General features: G+C 36.1%; 1 protein-coding gene across 2 annotated transcripts in view; it reads right to left on the bottom strand.

Annotated features, from left to right (window-relative positions):
* The window catches only part of LOC135072274 (cuticlin-4), a 33,315-nt gene extending 13,599 nt beyond the window's left edge, over positions 1 to 19,716 (bottom strand). Inside the window, exons 1-2 of one of the 2 annotated variants that reach the window (XM_063966216.1) lie at positions 19,554 to 19,716; positions 9,839 to 9,890 (exon numbers count right to left, since the gene is read on the bottom strand). The gene's annotated coding sequence lies outside the window, so the exon portion shown is untranslated. The other variant, XM_063966223.1, reaches the window with a different exon arrangement.
* Between the last annotated feature and the right edge of the window lie 620 nt (positions 19,717 to 20,336).

Here is a 20,336-nt window from a genome sequence, read left to right as displayed (position 1 = left end):
CTGATAATATAATAAATTTTTGCTCAGAAGTTTATTTAATCACTTTGCTGAAACAGCGAAAACATTTGTTATTGACCATCTAGAAAATCTACTAAAAAGAATTTGACTGGCTTTCTCTCTTGAGTTTTTGACGTAGAAGTTAATCGGTAAACTCAGTTTCATTTTGTAGAAAGCTGTAGGGAGATACAAATTTTCCAATAATAAAATTATTGGTGAGATACTGCCTAATGCATTTACATGTAAAGAAAAACGTTGCGTCGATGTTGTAAAGAAATGTTTATTTACAACAGTTGAAGTATATTAAATTATTGTAAAAGTTGTGTTGAAAGCATTTTCGCATAATTCTGAAACTAAACAATGAACGAGAAATCTCTATTTAATTAACCGATGAGACATTCGCGGAGGGGCATTTACACCTAACGTGAATCCAATGCACCGATCGTGGGACTCTTTAAATCATACGCTTAAAATTCATAAAAAGCCATGCACAGATTTCACACGAGATGATCGACAAAAACCAACGTGAGTTGTAACTTTGTTGAAAACTTTCGTTTTCTGTCTATCGCTAAACTACAATTTGCAAGTCAATGTGATCAATATTTAGAGGCTGACAGCGTTTTTGCAAGAATTATCTTGGGTGCATTTTTTGCAATTATTATCTGAGCCAAGATAGAAATTAGATCAGCTGTATAATGACATCTACTTAACTGTAACAAGCACAAGTAGCTATTATCTTCTCGGATACTTAATTAAGTTTAGGAATTCTTCCACGCAGACAGAGGAAAGTTGTGACTTAAACACAATGTATAACTATTGCAGTTTTTATTGGGTATTTTTGATCCATTGGCAAGTTCGCTCGTGATGGCATGTGTTTGAGTAATTATTTTATAATTTTCACTTTTAACTGAAATATTATAAACCTCTTATTGTCCCGACAAGTCCATTAAAGTTAAAATTAAGCAGTCGTTGACATTACTAGGTATGACATTATCTGCATTACGTGGCTTTATGACTAGATAACTACACAACTTTTGTGCATTTCTGTATCCATAACTATGTTAACTAAAATAGTGAGGTATTTTCCACATCCCATTTTTCAGCATTTCGTTATTCGAATTCTTTTCGTTTTTGTAATTTGTTTTCCAGTTTATCGGTTACGTTCATTTAAGTTAGTAGGTACCTACCTATTATTTTTAGCCGAGATTTTTTAACAACGTTATAATTTTAATTCGAACTTCTTCAAACTGAAATGATAATAGCAGAGACAATGTACACACATATTATTATAACAAACGTGAGCCAACCTTGCATTTGGAGTGGAACGAGTATTAGTATGAAAATGAGATTACTATCAACGATTGTAGATGTAACCTAGATATAGTTTAATCAAGCCAGCCGCAAACGGCATTGCTTTGTGTACAGAAAACAACGAGCAAGAATAAGTATCACGCAGATGATGCCCACAAGTCATTCATTCTGAATATTACACGTGGTGAAGTGACGGGAATGGATGGCCACCTGCCCGGTGGTTTGCACACGACTACGAAGCCAGATTTGATTTTGGCTTGAGTTTTGAAGAGGATCTTTTTCAACTACAGTAAGTACGAGTTTTTTTTATATTAGATGTCTTTAAGCTAGTAGTTTAGGTGCACATTTAAGGTAATATTATCCATTTCCTAGACCTTGCCATGTATTTTTTTGCATTTTGCATACAAGGTTAAAACTTCAAATAAAGTTGACTGTGATGTAACTCCTCACCAATGTTCAATTTGTGTGCCAATGTTCATTTGAATTTATGTGTAACATCCATACTTCCACATTTAATTTTGCTCTTGGTTGAAAATTATTCCTGTTCCTTGAAACTGATAACGCCTTGATTAATAAAAAACAATCGTCACCCTTAGTGGTGGTTTCATGAAAGGATCACATGCGCGCGTTCTGTTACAAGTTATTGCAGAAGCGGCACCTTAAAATGTTAAAATCCATTAAAGGTGTGGCAATCCAACAAAGTAACAAGACTTTCGGGGGGCGGGAACAGTGTCAGCTTAAAGCTCAACTACTTTCGGTGCTTATTAATTAGCGGAAGTGAGCTTTGCCTTCTAATGATCCTAAACCAAATGAGCGGATGGGTTTTTCAAGATAATTTGACTTCTTGTATAATGTTCAGTCCGGAAATAATAATGAGTTAAGTGAGGGTTGTCTTTTGTTAGTTCCTTTATTTTGAAGATTAATTGAAAATTAACTTCCAATAGAAGACAAAGACAAATACAATTAGCTGTATCTTTCATCAAATATGAATAGGTTATGAAAGTAATCTGGCTATTGTGCAATTCCTAAAGAAGACAATAATTTATACTACAACGTTTCAGCAATGCGAGCTTTAAATTAATCGGAGACGACGCGAAATGAGCCATTGAATACGTCTTAATAGCTTTCGTTCAGTAAATGAAAAATGAATTTTATTGTTGTGCACGCGTTTTCACTTGTTGAATCAATAGAGCTGCCCCTCTCAGATTAGCAGAATTCCCATGCAATTATATCGCAACTTAGCTATTAATAAACAATGTAATGGTTTCTGAAATTGATTTAATGTTAGTTTTGTTAAAGTGAAACTATATTCTTTAGCACATTTTCTTTTCGATCAACGATTGCGAGCAGTATTTTAGCAGGCTTGGCAAATAATTTAGAAAACGAAGAATACGAATGGAGGTGAATGGCCGATTGATCTGCTAACACCAACCAAATTCTTGATTCTACTTAAAATGTGCCGAATTTTCACCATTGTTTTTCACATCACGTACCTACCGCACAAAGCGATCACATGTCGATAAAAGGATGCAGCTACTTTTGGCTGTTACATAGTGAGTTAGGCTATATCTTTTTATCTTAATGGTCACTAATTCTCACATTTATTTTGTAATTTCTTTTTTGTTCACATAATAATTATGTTAATAATTAAAACTGTCACTGTTAACCCACGCCTCACTCCAATTCAAACAAGAGCCTCTATTAATAAGAAGTGATATAATAAGTGTAATATGAGGCCGCTGGCCATTAGCTTCCATATACAGAAGCACGTATATAAATGTGCATACGTAATTATTAGGCGACTACCCGCTAATGTAATTGATTACGAGCGTACTCCTACACTTGCGTACTACATTGTGCAGTGACGTATCGATTAGGTGATCCGATGAAGAGCGACACAGGCTCAAGGTTACGCCACAACACTTTCTCTGCGCCCACAGTTCGTTGCTCTCCGAATTCTGCATCTCCGCATCAATGGCTAACCGCCCAAGTTCGCAGTACGCATCCATCATGAACACGCCGCAGCCAAATTGCGCCTAAATAACAAGACAATAACATCGAAATCCCATCGTCGTGGAACCAAAGATGCTATCCGTTGACGTTTACGTTCAATGCCCGTGTTAATGGTACCGAGAAACGTAACGTGGCCCACTTTCTCTTTTAAGCACACGTGGTCCCTCTTTTACATGTCCACTCCTAAGCCGCGAGAGCGAGATGACAGTATTAAAGATGCTTCGCTTGGAAGCTGGGCAGCTCGCTTTCTTCGCCGCACTTGGCATTGGAAGTGCACAAAATCCGGTAACTTTCGTTAGCGGCGTGCGATTGTCGCGCGGCCTGCGGGGCGCGGGCGCAGCCTTCGCGGTATAATTAGCCGATCGATCTTTCATTTTATTACATAACCGTTTTTTAACAGTTCGGTAACAGAAAGTTTTTTCGCTGATCAAACATTCGTTTGATTCTATTAATAGAGGTGTCGCAAATCAGTAAAGTTGCCGAAATAATAGTTTATAGAAGTAGTTGTAACGCAATAGTTTTAAGCTTATAAAAGCTCTATATTTGTATTCAGCGTAATATTCTTACCCAGAAATCAAACTTTTCAAAAACTTATCAATGAAAGCTATCTCAATAATTCGCCGGCGCCGTATGACATCTGCACACATAACTCGAATAATTTCCATACAATTACCCTTTAATATTTTACAAATGCACGAGTCATCCGATGACAATCATCATTAATCAATAATTTATGTATGTAATATTTCATTACTCGACCTTTGGAATTGGGTTCCGTTGCTTAATAATTACCTATTCATTCATAAAACACACTAGGTAATTACGAGTGATTTGGTCAATGTATGATATTCTACAGCTTATTTATTATTATTTTTAAAGCTTTTGCTCGTTTGATGCAGTAAAAGTCGTGAACTCTACAACTTACTCAACACTTCATACTAAAGACATAAACGCGTCAGCTTAAAATAACAATAAAAACGAAACTCACACAATAAATAATATTCCTCAGCTCCATTATGGTTACAGATAGAAAGTGGAACTAATAAAACAGAGAGATAAGAGAACCCTTAGAGGTATAGATAGATATTTGATTTAAGCGTGAAGAAATTTCACAGGCGCCAGCTAATCAGTAAAACTAATCGAAATTAAATCTTGACACTAGTTTCGTACGTACATAGTAACTTAGTAACAGTTAACAGGAAGGTATATTTTCCGCGTCCACTTAATTCGCACTTATGGTGTGACATATCGCGTATCGACTCGTCACGGGCCAGGCTTTCCACACAGACGGGTTTACGGTCTCACGTCGCATCAACTTTTCCCCCTAATGATTGGTGCTACTGTGTCCTAAACCACTTGTCACAATAAGGCCCAGAACAGACGGTGAAATGCAACTGCAACGAAACTGCAACTGCTAGTTACTTTTGAGTTGCATCTAAGTTTCTGCCATAGCGTCCGTTGAGAGACCACACATGACGCGCCCAGTTTGAAACCGGGTTGAAACGCGCGTCATGTGTGGTTTCTCAACGGACGCTATGGCAGAAACTTAGATGCAACTGAAAAGTAACTAGCAGTTGCAGTTTCGTTGCAGTTGCGTTTCACCGTCTGTTCTGGGCCTTAGTCTACCTAACCGGTCCATATGTCCCATGTTCCGCTTTTTAATGGTAATCTTGGATGCCGAATAAGGCGCATAACCGCTTGTAATTGACTGAGGAAACGGAAATAAATACGTTCAGTGTTTATTTGATTGTAAAACAACATTTAATCATTCTAAATGTGCGTTTCAGTGAAAATGTAAAAGGAGCGTTAATTTCTCACAGGAAACATAAAGATATTTATGATTAAACATAATCGGGCAGTTAAATCTTATCTTGTTAATGCGTCAAGCCTTAACGCTACCATGGTGTAAGTTTTAATGCTCTAATTTAGATAACTTTAACTTATGAAGTAATGTTATTACTCTGAGATATTAGTACACTTATGTAACTTAACATGTAATACAGGAATATTTGAATACTTTCTCCAAAATGGTGATAGTGGACGACTTTATTCCATGAAATAAAATCCAAAACTACACATAGCACTTTTATTGAGATTTCTTGACCTAATTAAAGTAGCAATCTTTCAATGTTATAGTTTACTTTGAAAGGTAAGTAATAACGTAGCCCGCGATTATCTTGTTTCATGGTATATTGCACGTAATTGCTTTTTTGTTGGGTTGTAATTTGAACTTGACGGAGGCGCAGTTCAGAGATAGTGTTGACCACGGCGCCGCCAGCGCTCCAGATACGTCATTCAGCTCACCCAGGCTAGTAGGCTTGACGTCAAGATGACAACCGAAAGTGGCCCAATGCTTCAAGTATTGCTTGCTATTAATATTAACCTTGTTAGGACGACCTATATTAAAGACTACTTGTAAAAATTAACCGTCGTAATTGCATACAACTTTCTAAGAAACATTTAAAATTCCACGCTCTTTCAGCAAAAATATAAAACTGTCTACATTCATCGATAAACAAAAAATAACTTTGTACCAAAGTAATAATTAAGTTCGGATGAAAATGCTTTACTGACTGATTGCAATTTATTAAAAGTAATTATTTCAAAAACATTAATTGTACATCACTATAAAATATGTTATTGCTAAAAATGTAACAAAATATCTTAACGCCAATTGCTTATTAATTTTTCTTCGCTAATCAAAATTCCTTGCCGAAAAAAGATGACAAATTTAGTCTGGGAGGTGCAAATGAAAGTAAATGTGATTTGTGAAGGCGCACATTTCATTCCACGACTATGAAAGCTCATAAATATCTGGTAATATTATGGTAAAGTGCGATAGGCTTGAAAGGAAAGTTAAAGATATACATTTTCGCCTTAAGGTTTAAAATGCAGAGTTAATTATACACTGCCATGCCTCGTTAGTTATGAAGCAAAAGGATATAGAAAAAGCTCGGGACTTTTGGAAAAGCTATTGTTAGTGTAAATTAAAGCGTAATAAAGGAAACACGCAGCATAGGGATTTTCTTTAAAACATGCTTTTGCTTGTAATCAGAAAAGTTTTTGAGAATAGTTTCAAAACACGATTCTCAATGCTTTAAAAGAAATGCGCTAATTTCTAGACCTCCACTCATGCCACATCGCCGTGCGTGAATGAATACTTATACAGTAAAATAATCCCATATGGGTTTATATTATTACTGCTTTCTATGTTCCAATAAAGCAAGCGTAAACAGCAACTGAGCGTGACAAACCGACAGACATTTTCACTAGCTTAGTAATCCGATAGGACTGATAAATTATTCGGCCCAATAAACTTATCCAGCCACAATAGGAGTAGCGCAAACGTGCGTTTGCGGTCGCCATATTAGAATATCAAAAACAAAAATAACAAGTACGTTTGTATTTGAGATATAATCTGTAGGTCAATATTAGTCGCACCAATAAACAGAAAGTGTGAGCGATATAAGTTAAAATGTTTTATGGGTACGAAAGTTATTACCTACTTTGATATTCAAAATAGATACTGTGGTAGGTAAGGGGATTTTACATGCGTCCGAAGTGCATAACGCATAAATATCAAAGTACTTACCTAATAAAAGTAAAACCACAATATAAAGATAAATGTCACCCTAACTTACGCTAGCGTTTCCGCGTGCCGTAGAAACCGGCCTAGTTTACTATGAAAATTGCCTTATTTGCATTCGCTGGGAAAATCACTTAAGAGTGCCGTCACTCATTGATTAGAACATAAACGTTTATTAACTTCAATAATGAAATATCAATCTTTAGTCGCACATAAAAATAAAGCTTCATTTAGGTGCAATATCGCTTGACTGAAAGTATCATTTTGAAAGCCATAAATAAATTAACCATCCGGAAGCTCCGCAAGATAAAAGAGCCGATGAGCAAAAATAACTTAGTAGCCGGGCAACACCCACGCGTTTCCCGACATTTCCAACCCGTCGAGCCGGCAGCAGAGAGAGCCCGCACTTTTCACAGATACTGAAACTGGTATCTCGCAGCAGGCTATCGAATTACGACGCCGTTAACGCGAAGACTGCATTCACGATAATGAAAACATCCAATAGATGATGCGATTTGAATAAATTATCAATATAGTCTGAATGAAGATAGAGGTGACCTCAAATCAGCGACTTAGTTGATTGTTTGCCATTTAATTAAGCGTTTTGAGGTTGATTGATAATGTATTAAAAATTCATATGTCACGATCACGAGACATATTTTTGCGTGAGAAAGTTTTTTAAAAGAAAATTCTGCATATTCCTGAATGAGATTGTTATATCATATCGCGTTGAGCGGATGTGTGTCGCTTGCACTAATGTATGCGGTGACCTATCGCTGGCATGCGCGGCAGCATAAAATTACGTGTTTAGGTGAGCAGCATGTAAACTCGGCCTATCTACGCGGGGCGCATGCAGTTAAAGGCATGCCCGGCGACAATTTGCCGATCATTGCGATTATACAAGCAGTTAACTCTGTACCACTTATTGACGCATACTTGGTCAATGAGCTTTGATGGTAAAACCGTCGTCCTTATCGGCTTGTTGCTAGTCCACTTCTGGGGTGCATTTGTTATTAAGATCACGTGCTATTAGACCATAATTGCATGTAAGTCTAGATTTTAAGAATTCACCAGCGATGCTCATTAGTTTCTGATTAAGTTATAAAGTTGTCGAAAGTTTAGATTTAAATCACAAAAGTGTAATAACTACGTAAAGCCATGCTTTATTTCTTTTGATGTTATCACGGCAACAAGAAATACAGAAACTAATTATCTCACGCTTTTTAGGCTACTCGGACTATTTCAAAGAAGTGTAACCGAAATTATGTCAATAGCTCTGCTACTAAAAAAGTCAATGGCGGCGTGATGGGTTTATCATTGCATGAAATCTTCACGGGCGTGGAGCGTAAAATGTGAGATACGCGAGGACGGCGCGGGCGCACGGAAGAGAAAGTTACGGCTCAAGGACGAGGGCGTCGCTCCCGATATTGCGCAAGCTCGGGGTAATTGATGGGGTCTGACCTCACATTGTGACCTTTCTTTTTGCTTTACGGGGACAGTTTTTTTTTAAGAATTAATCTGAGAATTAAAACTTAACTTTTGAAATGTCCCTAAGACAAATTATTGAGTATCCAATACGACAGTACTCGTATATCGAGTACATGAATTGGTACTTAAGTATTTATCTGGGTTAAAAAAGTATTAGGTACCATATCATCGGATGTGATGTTGGATATTGGATTCAAGTCTAAGTATTGTTCTACAAGACGGACCATAATTTAATTAGTAATGCTCGATAAAAAGCTGTGCTTTTTCGATCGAACCTCAATCATCAATAATTTAATTTATACATATTTTGACTTCAAAACTGTCTCAAGTCATGGTGACTCTACTCGCAATTGTTTCGAAACCAAAGCGCTTGGTCCGGGTTCACAAAGCGGATGCCGACTCAAGGACGATGACTCGACTCTACCATCATCATCAGCCTGCGGCAATCATGGCTTTCACTCCGATGAGGGCCAGCAAAGTTCAATGGCAACTGTCGGGCCTTTTTTGGAAACATCCCATGATTACGTTACGGGCATGAGCACGGTGCATTCAGTTTGACGAAAGCTCCAAAACATTGTTCGTATTACATTACAATCCATTTCAATCTTATAAGCCAGCATTTATTACCACATTACAGTTTCGACAATGCGCTAAAACGGTATCAAAGTAGGTAAAGTAGCATCCTTGAATAAAGGGGTACGATGAATCCTCACGTGTCACAGTTAGAAAGACTGCAGTTCCAACTTTAAGACATCAAAAATTGCCACCAAATTCTGCGTTTTGGATCGTAATTTCGTCACGTTCTTATATTTTTGTTAGATACTCAAAAACAAAACAGCGAGGCCGGTCAAACGTGACCCTTCAGTACTTTCACTCGCAAGCTGCGCCCGCGCCACATACTCCAAATGCTCTTACAGGAGTTACGTAACACAAGTTTCGGCAGCATCTGCGAGTAATTACCGCAGAGAAAGCCGATACATTTCGCCGAGAATGATCGAGTGAGCACAAACTATAGCTCGTTTCCGTCTTTTAACGAGCTCACATTGCACAATTTGATACATGAGAATTGAAATTGCATAATGATAAGTGAAAATCTTAGAGCAGCCCAAAATTAATTGGTGGGCGATAAATTATAACGCGCAAGCCTTTCTAAATTAATGACGGAAAGTCTATCATTTGGGCTCGTTAAATTGCGTTTATGTTTATTTTTTTAAATTATTCGTCAATTTATTATTATTAAATTAAGGTCAGTATTTTGACTACATCTTGATTGGCATAAAAGACATGCAGCAGCGATAGATCTACTTCAATTATGATTTTCATTTTATGTTTGTACAAAGATTCAGTTTTCATCTGTCGCTGTTACATGTTCCACACATACAGTCTTTAATCTATACGTTACTTTGGATCGTTTTAGAAATGAACTTCCATAAGTGTACTTACCAAAACGTTATCTTGGTGACATATATTTGCAAGTTACTCGGATTTTGAAAACCTGCAACAAAAAGATAAACTATTATTACACAGTCCTTATCACTTAACTGCTAACATAGTTACATTACTAAAACACCCGCACAAATAGATATTACGACATGTTGAAAAGTGACTTCTACGGAAAATGTATCCTTAACTCAACCCTTCCTAAGGGGCGTCTCCCTTTTTCGAAGTTCAAAGTTATCTTTGACATTTTCACAAGATAAAAACATAAAGAAATAAAAGCAAAAGTTAGTAAAATCGAGGTTACAGAGACACGCCTCACCCAAATACCTGTATTAGTATGCTGGAAAACAATACGGCTCATTGGCGCTAAGAAAACCAGCGTCCGCTGTTTTGGACATTTTTCACGAATGAGTCACGCGTACTACTTTGATCGGAACCGAGATTCAACAAAACATTTGATCAATGTCACGTCGACAGCTATCACGATATTTTTCAATTTAAACTGTAAAAAATTACGCTTAACTCAACTCAAATTAATTAACTTCACATGTTTTTCATCTAACATCATTTTAAATACTTACTCTGCTGGAATAATAACATATAACTTTCGTTAACTAACGTTAAAACCATATTTAAACATAAAAATGTTAATAATCATGACAGCCAGAACTAAAATTTTGGTTTTCTCTCAGCTACTCTAACTTTAAGATCAGCATAAATAAATCTCAATGTATTTTGATTATTTTGTTAACTATTTGATTATTTAAAGAATAAAATGACAAATTCAACAACTAGAATATACAAATCATAAAAGTTGTCTAAGTGTCTGGAAGCATCTTAATTGGCTTTTATGTGTTTCTAATACGGATTCGTAGCACTACTTCGTAGTCGTTTGCTACGAAGTGACGTTTCGTAGTAATGTTCCTAACTACTATTACTTCAGTTATAGCGATTACCTATTAATCTTATTGAGGTTAATTATTTTATAAGTAAAGCCTAATCAGCAAAAAATTTGGCAACCACCAACCGTCCGGTTGTTACACCTGCATTTCGTTACGCGGTAAGGTCTTCCGTATAAGGAGTGAGACATTACTATTGTGCTATTGTTTCCTTTTATGATGTCATAAACATAATAATTCTATTACCGAGTAAGCTATCTATGTCGTATACATTGTCGTGGTGAAATCGTCCTTGGAACAATGAGGTGGCGTACAATGGTCTATTTTCGCGATAAGTCATTCCCGTAGCGCGACTGGCGGAAACAGTAGAAAGTGAAAGCTATTTTGCTTTACCGCAGCTAATTTTAGTTTCTGTTACTATAATAGGGCGGTGTTAGGAGATCTGTTTAACGATAAGTATAATTAAACATCACTTACAACCGATGTAAAGACTAGAGCTCATTAAAGCGAAAAATTGGTGAAGATAATCACAGGCTCGTTATCTCTCATCTGGCTATACATATTTACATACATTAAAAACTATTAAAGCGCTATGAAAACTCAATTTACAATTCAAATGTCAATTAAGTTTTTATGGGAAAATATTATATGCCTTTTATAACAGACTCCCATCAGTTTTACATTGTAAACGCAAACTATCACCATATCAAAATTTCTTCCGTCAAGGAGACAGACGACTGTAACGGATAACTTAATTTATAATTCCAATTGCTTAGAAATATCTACCTCCTGGCCTATCTACTCAGGCAAACAGAAGGAACAAGTATTTCTAAGCACTTGTTCAAACACAAAAAATGACAAGCGTTCCAAGGATGGAAGACCTGGCGTGTACATACTTGTAAATACGAGATGAAAGTGGTGAAATCTTAAGACCGCCCGCGAGAAATCGACGGCGTAATAAATAATGCACTAGATCGATGCGAGCGAGCCCTTTAATCGTCTAACTGGTTCCATACACATATTTTGACAAGATGTTAGATAGAACATCGGCGTCTTTTAAAACGAACAAGAGCAACTGAGCTGCGGTCTGCCATACAATGTAATTACCATCTGCGAGATTTAAGCGATATTAATCTAAGCTATCCGACAATTAATCAGACAAATTAGTGGCTACGCAGATACGTTTTACTCAAGCGGTAGCCAGCATCTAATTAGAGATTTCTATGCGTGACAGATTATGCATCACATATCATTATTGTGTCTCGTTTGAATTCGATCCAATATGCTGCTAGTGTCTCTTTACATTGTTACAACAATGGTCTGAAATGATTAAAGCTTAAAAGCTTGCCAGTAAATATAAACAGCTACGAATCCGGGTGCTAGTAAGCTATCAAGAGTCGAGGCGTTCTTATCTCATAACTTAAATTAAACTTGTCGTTTATCTCTGAACCACATCCGCCTCACCTCGGAGCGTGGAAGACATTTGCCTTAACTTCTAAACATCGCAACATAATTGGAGCACAATAATTTGAGTTACTTTCTCCAATTTAACGTTAAATATAATTCATAAAATGCATATAGGAATGCCCACAATATTCACTGTCCAATTAGCACTTTCCGTTTCTTTTGTGATATAAAACAATAGCGAGCTGCAAGCGAATATAATGATATTATGTAAACTACATGCACAGTTTCTGTCAGTCATTGCTTTCACATGAATAATAATGAGATTAACATTTCACAATTTGCAGTCTGTCGAGACTCGAGGTACGTTGCGAGGGTGAAAGATGAAATATAAGTTTATGTTCCATTTGCGGCATGCCATTAGATTGCGAGCAAATCTGCCAGCTGTCAAGGGAGAAACTTTCAAGTTAGTGTCTCCGATAGGAGTGCAGCAAAAGTGAAATCTAGCGAGTTTCCTCGCCGCCGCCCGGGAGCATGGGGGCTCTATCGCATGCGGGCTACTCATATGGAAATGAACTTGTTATCTATCGCGATTTGTAATAACTTGTTTCTATGCAAGTAGATAAAAATACACATCAAATCAGTTACAGTGATACATGCATGAATTGTCGCTAATAGGAAGTTCTGACTTCGATTACTAGTTGAGAAAAGTGTAATTTTAACAATCTAGTTAGGACAGCAGGCTTAAATCAATATAGGTATTTGTTTCAAATTTTTATAATTTTATGTTTCCCAAAATGGGCCCCGTTATAGGGTCACCTCAGTTTTTACAGCACACACGATATAAAAAGAACTCGCAAAGCTTAGTTTTTTATGTCAAAGAAGATGCTCTACAAATCTCAATGCGAACGTTTATGATCAGTATTTTCGAAAAGTTATTGCCATCGAATTTTTTACTAACTACGCGCATTTACAATTTGCCAAATGTTACTTGCGGTGAAATTGATAACTGTTCGCAGCAATTTGAAAGTGAATGGATGTTATTTGTCGAAACTTAATTATTATTTTGCTCGCAATTAAAATAAGATGGGCGCTTCCAAAAATTAGGAGGCGTGAAAATGTTGTGGGATATAATGTGCATATCCATTAATTTGCCCGTAATAGCCTGAGCTTGAATCGCTTGAAGCGAGCGTTAAATCGTCGCCGCGAGCCATCGAATCGATCAAAACAATCGTTGGAAAGCTGTAGCTGACCACTGTTCGCATAACCGCATTTCTCGTCAGTTTCATCTGACGGTAAAAATAAAACACGTTACGTCAGCACATACATAAAAAAACTTTCAATAAGACCCACTTTGACACTCCCCATGACGAAGTATCCTCCTTTTATTTTAAGCAAATGCGATCCGACTCTTGCTAACCATGTGTGTGTGTAAAAAATGCACTTTTACACGGGTAATTAAATGAAGTTGTGTAATTCAGGGTGATTGTGTCAATTCTGACATCACAGCAATATCGAGTAGGTACCTAGTACCTACGGACGGGATGACATCTTATTTCCTTGCAATGACCCGAACATGACGACATGCCATCATTGCCAAAACCTCCTCAAATAAGAGCATCTTTACCAAAAGTGTAACTCGACCGACAATGTCAAAACAATCTGCCACTTCCCGAAAATTATTATTTCTGGATTCAGAGTAGCATGCTACTTAATCGGCACTTTCTCGAGATAATACTAAAATTATTACCCTCAGATGTCCATAAAAGTGTTGCGGGGATAAAATCTGGTGCATTTAGTGCAAGTGCAATATTTTTCGCCGTGCCCATTGCATGCTCGGCGCGCAAATGCAATTAAGGCAGCGATGTTTATGCGACAGAACCGGCCGCGCTAACAACCGCTCCACCCAGCATAGATCCCGCCCTTCCTTCGAAGATCTAGTTTTTTGACCCGCAACTTTTACAACAGGTTGATCGGCCACATCACTGTCCCAGTTTTATTTATAACACTATCTCGATCTAATAGATGTCACTGCTGATTAATTTGTGCGCGGCGCCTGATTCAAATTAATTCTGAACGTAGCCAATAAATTAGATTTCGATGCAATATGTTTCAATGTTTAACACGGTTCGTTGTGGGGAAATCATATGATTCTTAATGAATCGAGACCCGAAAAAACACGTCAACGTGTGATGAACTGTATCTGCTATGCACATTTTTCAATCTTATCTTTTTTTAAATGTGAAAACATAAATTTGTCTTAAATGGTTACTTTACACAAGTTGCAACGTTGGAAACAAAAATGTAGCTAAAATTATATTAGGCTTTGTGGGAGTTATGGAGAAAATTGCAGCTCATCTTAAACGGAATTCCAATAATGTCCACCTTTTCTGTGTTTACATAATGAGTCATCATTTTCCGCGCATAGCTTTCGACACGCACAATACAATCTATTCGGGTCAGACAATCGGACATCGAATAATACCGCTTCAGTACTCGCAACAATATAATCGGTAGATGCGATAAAAACGTTTAACATCTTTCAAACAAACGAGCAGTGATAGTTCGCAGATAATTTATTGTGGCCTCAAAAGTGTGCCCGCTGACAAGCTAGATTGGATGAAACAGGCATGTAAGATTAAATGTTCATTCACTTTTTATAAACAGTGCTTTGTCAAAATAAATCATGAGGAATTGTGTATTTGTTCTTTCAGTGTTGAGACGACTATTTATGGGATTTTGATGCATCAAAGTACACATGAATTGAAATGTAGTTAGTAAACTTTAGGTGCGGCAGCTTTCTTACAGTTTTGATTTGACGGGCTATTTGTATTGTACCTTACTTCTTTGCATGCACTTTAACCTTTTTAACAATTAAGTACTTTCTCAAGTACATTTAGATAGAGTGTGGGGTGAGGAGCGCCTGGGACTGAGAACTGACACACTGACTCGCTTTCCAACCTGCGACTCGAGCCGCTGAGCTCGCTTACATCTCATCTGATACTCGCTCCACGCAATCGATTAAGGGAAAACGATCTAGCTTCACAAGTCATGCGAATAACTTTATACCTTGCTACTAAGTATGACATTTGATTAATTTACACGAGAAAATTGGCCACCAATAACTACATTGATGAATTTCAATTTTCAATGCAAAATGTCTCTAAAATGAGACCTAAATGTAGCTCTAAAATCCAATTACTTTTTAATTAACTGCGTGATGTAAACTATCAAAAAAATATGTTAATTACAGACGAATAACATGAAATGTGATTGACTCTACAGACGAATAATATGAAATGTGATTGACTCTACTATACGAGCCTTTCATGTAAACCTGAATAAACTTGTTCAGTGTTAACTAACTTATAGTCTTTTTCACCTAAGATGATCCGTATGACGTTTGGAGTTTGAAAGATTTAGAGATGTCACATAACTAAACCATAGCGATTTATCTATCGATTTTTTTGGAAGAGTTAGTAAAACCTACTTTTAGATAAATATTTTGTTTAGGTGTTATTTAACAAAAAACATGTTTTTTTTTATATTACAAATATTATTGTAACAATTTTTTATTGATAATATTCAAATTTCATGGTTCGTGTTAAAAAAAAACGATTCCTAAAAAGTACTGGTTCTGTTTCTTGAAATTAAAAACTATTAATTTATTTTCAATGCGTTTATTAAAGTCAATAATCGAAAAATATAGTTGATTTTTGTGATGTTTTTAATAACTAAGTATTCACTGCAATCGATTAATGAACCGCGGAAATAATCGATTTTATTATACAAGAAATACCCCAGCACTAAATCTATTCCGTTTCACACATTGCGTACATTAAATAAAAAATATTTTTACATCGTATTTAATTAAAATATAATCAATAGACTCAGATTTTACTATATATTTCAAGAGAAGTAGTTAATTTTTTTTTATTATATTGCTAATAAAATACAAATATTTTTTCAAAAATATTCTGCATATGTAGTATGCGTAATATGGATAACCTTGAAGTGTCATACGGATCATCTTACGTGAAAAAGACTATAATAATTAAATTAACTCTATCGCTCATTTTCAGCACATAACCAATTAAGTTATATCAACTTGCGATTCGCGCAAATTTTATGAGATGTTTGTTTTCTTTTGAGCGTTCTCGAGTTTTTAGCCATCTTGACGGAAATTAAAAACTGGTAGCTCATTAACGCTTTCTCCAGTGTGTTTCCGTTACATTCAAGAATTAACCGGTAAACATGGGACTTACACACTGAGAGAGAAAGTGACAATTATTGAGAAGTTGTAATAAGCATTCGTTTCCTACCGCGTTAACGAAAGTGTTTATGATAATATCAACGTGTTTACGAGCGCTCACATCTTTTATATTAGATCTATAATATTATTTAAATATGCAAAATTTATTACTCGAATATTTTATACGCCGATGTGTATACCTAGATGACACTTTAAATTAAATTAAATAGCGATATTTTTTATCAATTTTTTATTATCATCGTACTGAAAAAGTATGGGAACAACTTATATTTTTTAAACGTTCTAAAGCCTTTAGTGAATTTTATTTTAAGTATACGTAGTTAAAATATTTCATTAGTTAAAAAAGCTAGCATCAGTATTTTTAGAGCTGGTTCACCCTAAGTAAATGTCCTTTTGCAACGCGTATTACCCAAGTCTGAAGACAATCTCTGGCGATGACCGAGCACCGTAACACACGTTACAAAACCCACATCTGAACAATACAATGGGAAGTCCTACTGTGTGTGGACGGATTTTGCAACAGTTTACCTACTTCGGTGCAGAACGCAAGTTCGCAATTACCATATCCGCAGAGATAAACGCAAAGAGTAACAAAAACAGCTAAAAAATAAACATGGCATTCTTACGGTTTTGCAATCGCGGGTTACCCACTGTCCTGAATTTTTTGCAATGTTTTAAACACAAGGACGTAACACTTTTAACCGTAATTATTACCCATTACCTAATAGCTTTTCATTTTTCAGATTTTTAGAGAAGCTCTCCGTTTTACATTTCTATTTCTAGAAATATTACTTCACGGTTTCATCGAGTTATATCCTTTGCAAAGACGTTTGTTCAAATCCAGGAAGGTTTCAGTCAATGTTCAACTGATATACTTATTGGGAGATAGCCCTGTCTCAAACTTCTTTTAATACACTATTATTCCTATTAAAGCCTAAGCTTCATAGGTTTCAATTGGTAGGTATTTAAAATAATCTAATTGCGTTCAGGCATTGCAGGCATTAAGTTTATTCGTTTTATTTCGAGGTAAGGAGTACGTGAGCAAAGATGCCAATACAATTATTTTCGTCAATGAAACCGTTAACTACTTATACCCGAGTATCTATATTACAATCGTTAAGCGTTTAAAAAAGATTATTGCAATTCACCTTATCGTGTAAGCTCTTAAAACCCTGGTGTGAAATGGTGATAAGCCACTGTATGCTTTTAGGCCGGCAATTTGCACATTGCAGTTATCCAAAGGACTATAATCTTTGTAACTGGGACTAAAAACATCCAACGCATGCAAACAAGGTTTAACATTATTAATTGATGAAGTAAGGAATCCAACTTTAGAACACCGTGTCAGAAGTTCTTTATAAAACTAGATCTAGAAGTTGAATGAAATTAAGGCTACCAATATAAACTTTCAGTCAACATTTATACTCGAATGAACATAAGTGGTTCTCTCTCATCTTAATCTTAAACTCATATTGAGTCGATTTGTGACAAGAATCGAGCGACATTTGTCACGAATCAGTGACAATAAATGATGGATTACTGAGTACAATGTCGATCAACTAACATATTAACGACTATTTTTCTCGCAATAAAACACTTTCTTGCGATAACACTGAACAAACTAGTAGTTTTTATTCGAATTACAAATATCGATTTCTCTATTTTTTGTCTAATAACATCTATATACAATGTACATAGCAGCAATTAACTTACTGAACGTTTGTTTTTATAAAAAAATACATTTTTGGACAGAAACTTTGCTTTGAAATGCAATCATAATGAACGTTGGATTGTTTTTAATTGAAGTTTCCAGGTAAACCATCTTATTTTAAAACATTGTAGAACCGAATAAATATAAGGTTTTTTATTACTATAGAAACAGTAAGTTTTCACCGTACTTGAGAACTTTGAAACAGTTAGAAGTTCTTATAATAATTTGCTGACTGCTGATACTTTAAGCGCACATAAGACCTAAAGAAGGAGACGCTAATATATTTATCCGACAGGTTGACTTTATTACAACCTATTTACTACCATTTCACATATTAGCGTAAACGAGAAACCCCTCATACACCTATAAAATGCGAGCTCTGTGACGCGTGGCCCACTTTCCACACCGGCTACACCACATGTCGTTTGTAGAGATGTTCTAACTCTTATTACCATCTCAATAAAGTGCAGATTTCTAGGCAACATTAATTACTTTGTATTAAAAATCATCAGCCGCGTGTAATAAAAAAATACGTGCATGTAAATGAGTATTTCAAATGTACGCGATATGCGAAAGATTATTTCGGCGGATGTACGCCAGTGAAAGTAAAATTATGCAACTTTCTACAGCTGGACAGTAATCATGATTGAGGTATATTTATAAGTACATTACATTTCGTTACTATAATTGATGGTTATATTATGCATATTATAATTATCTAGTTGCCGGGAAATTGGTAATTTTCGTACGACGTTACAGATGATAAACATCTGATAATGTTTGATTGAATTGATTAAAAAGAAAAAATGAATAAATTTTACACTGTGTCATCTAGTCCCGAACTAAACAAAGTCTATTACTACAGATAGGGTATAAAAAGTAATATAAACATCCCTACTTAAAATCTTTTTTGGAAATAGTAATAAAGAAGAAAATAATAATTATACATACAAAAGACCCATTTAAAATACTTTGGGTAGTACATCCGTTATCTTTGTAAAATATGTCAAATAGTGTGTTTACCTAAATATGTAAACTATGCCTAGGTATGTAATTGTATGTGATACATAATTATTATGTACAATCTATCAGTAGCATCCTGCTCAAGTGCTCATATTTAAAACTAATAAGCTATGCATTGCATATTAATCTCATAGAAGTTTCAATGTAGTGTAGCTATGCTTATGCTCTTATTCTCATGTTTAGCTCTAGTTCCTATCTATCTTGAGATGCAATTTTTTCAGTAAGTATTCATTATGAGCAAAACTTTTCATACTTATAAGAAATAAACTTTAATTACTACTCTGAATAGAATATCCGACTGTGTAATTTCCCTTACAAATACGAGTTTAAGGGTCGCCGGGACCTCGTAGCAGGTGTCACAGCACAACAGCGTCCAGTAATCCAACCACAAGCACACAAGCCTTGTACCTTCACAGGCGTTTTCAGGTCCAGCAACCGTCACGGGATATCACAGCTTCGAGCACTGCTCCAGAGTTCACAATCACAAGTCACAGTCTGGTTCGATCACCTGTCACTTTCGTTTTCACGTGGTCCGCGCGCATGCCCGTGCGCCGTGGTTCGTATACGTCGAGCGCACTGGCCGCGCCCGCGGCGCCCGCACCGTTTTATACGCGTGAAAGTTCTGCCGGCACCGCCGCCGCCTCTATCCCGGATCGACAAGAGGATTCGAATTTTGAAATCCTTTGATGACGTTATGATGAGCTAAGAATGCGCGTGGGCTGTCACCTTTTTTGTTACCCAATGTTTTTCTCGGGTGAGCCTGTGTACCTCATATGGATTTATGAATGACGCGCACGCCAAGTTCACCTGCCAGTTTGCTCGTAAAGTTGGTAACCATTCGGTTAATTGAAAATTATATTTAAAAGGTAATTTTATTACGATCTAGAGCCATAATGGTCACGATTTAGGTTGTCTATTTTGTAGGTACATTTAGGCCATCATTATTACTAATTTTCATATTTTCAGGACTCATCCCTTTCAAGGTTATTTGATATAGGTACGAGTAATGTTGGTGAAATTACTCCTAAAGGTACTAAATATTAAAAATAACTAAGGATTGTGTTGTCATTATTCATTATAGGTTGATCCTTTCCTCGGTTTCCGCTACGAGCGCTACGACTACGAGATTTCGTAGCAGCGTTCTATATACTCCATGAACACGTGTTATTTTCCGCCCAATATTTTTCTACG

This window comes from Ostrinia nubilalis, chromosome 1 (genome assembly GCF_963855985.1).
Source record: "Ostrinia nubilalis chromosome 1, ilOstNubi1.1, whole genome shotgun sequence".
NCBI lineage: Eukaryota > Metazoa > Arthropoda > Insecta > Lepidoptera > Crambidae > Ostrinia > Ostrinia nubilalis.
This window is presented reverse-complemented; position numbering and strand designations above follow the sequence as displayed.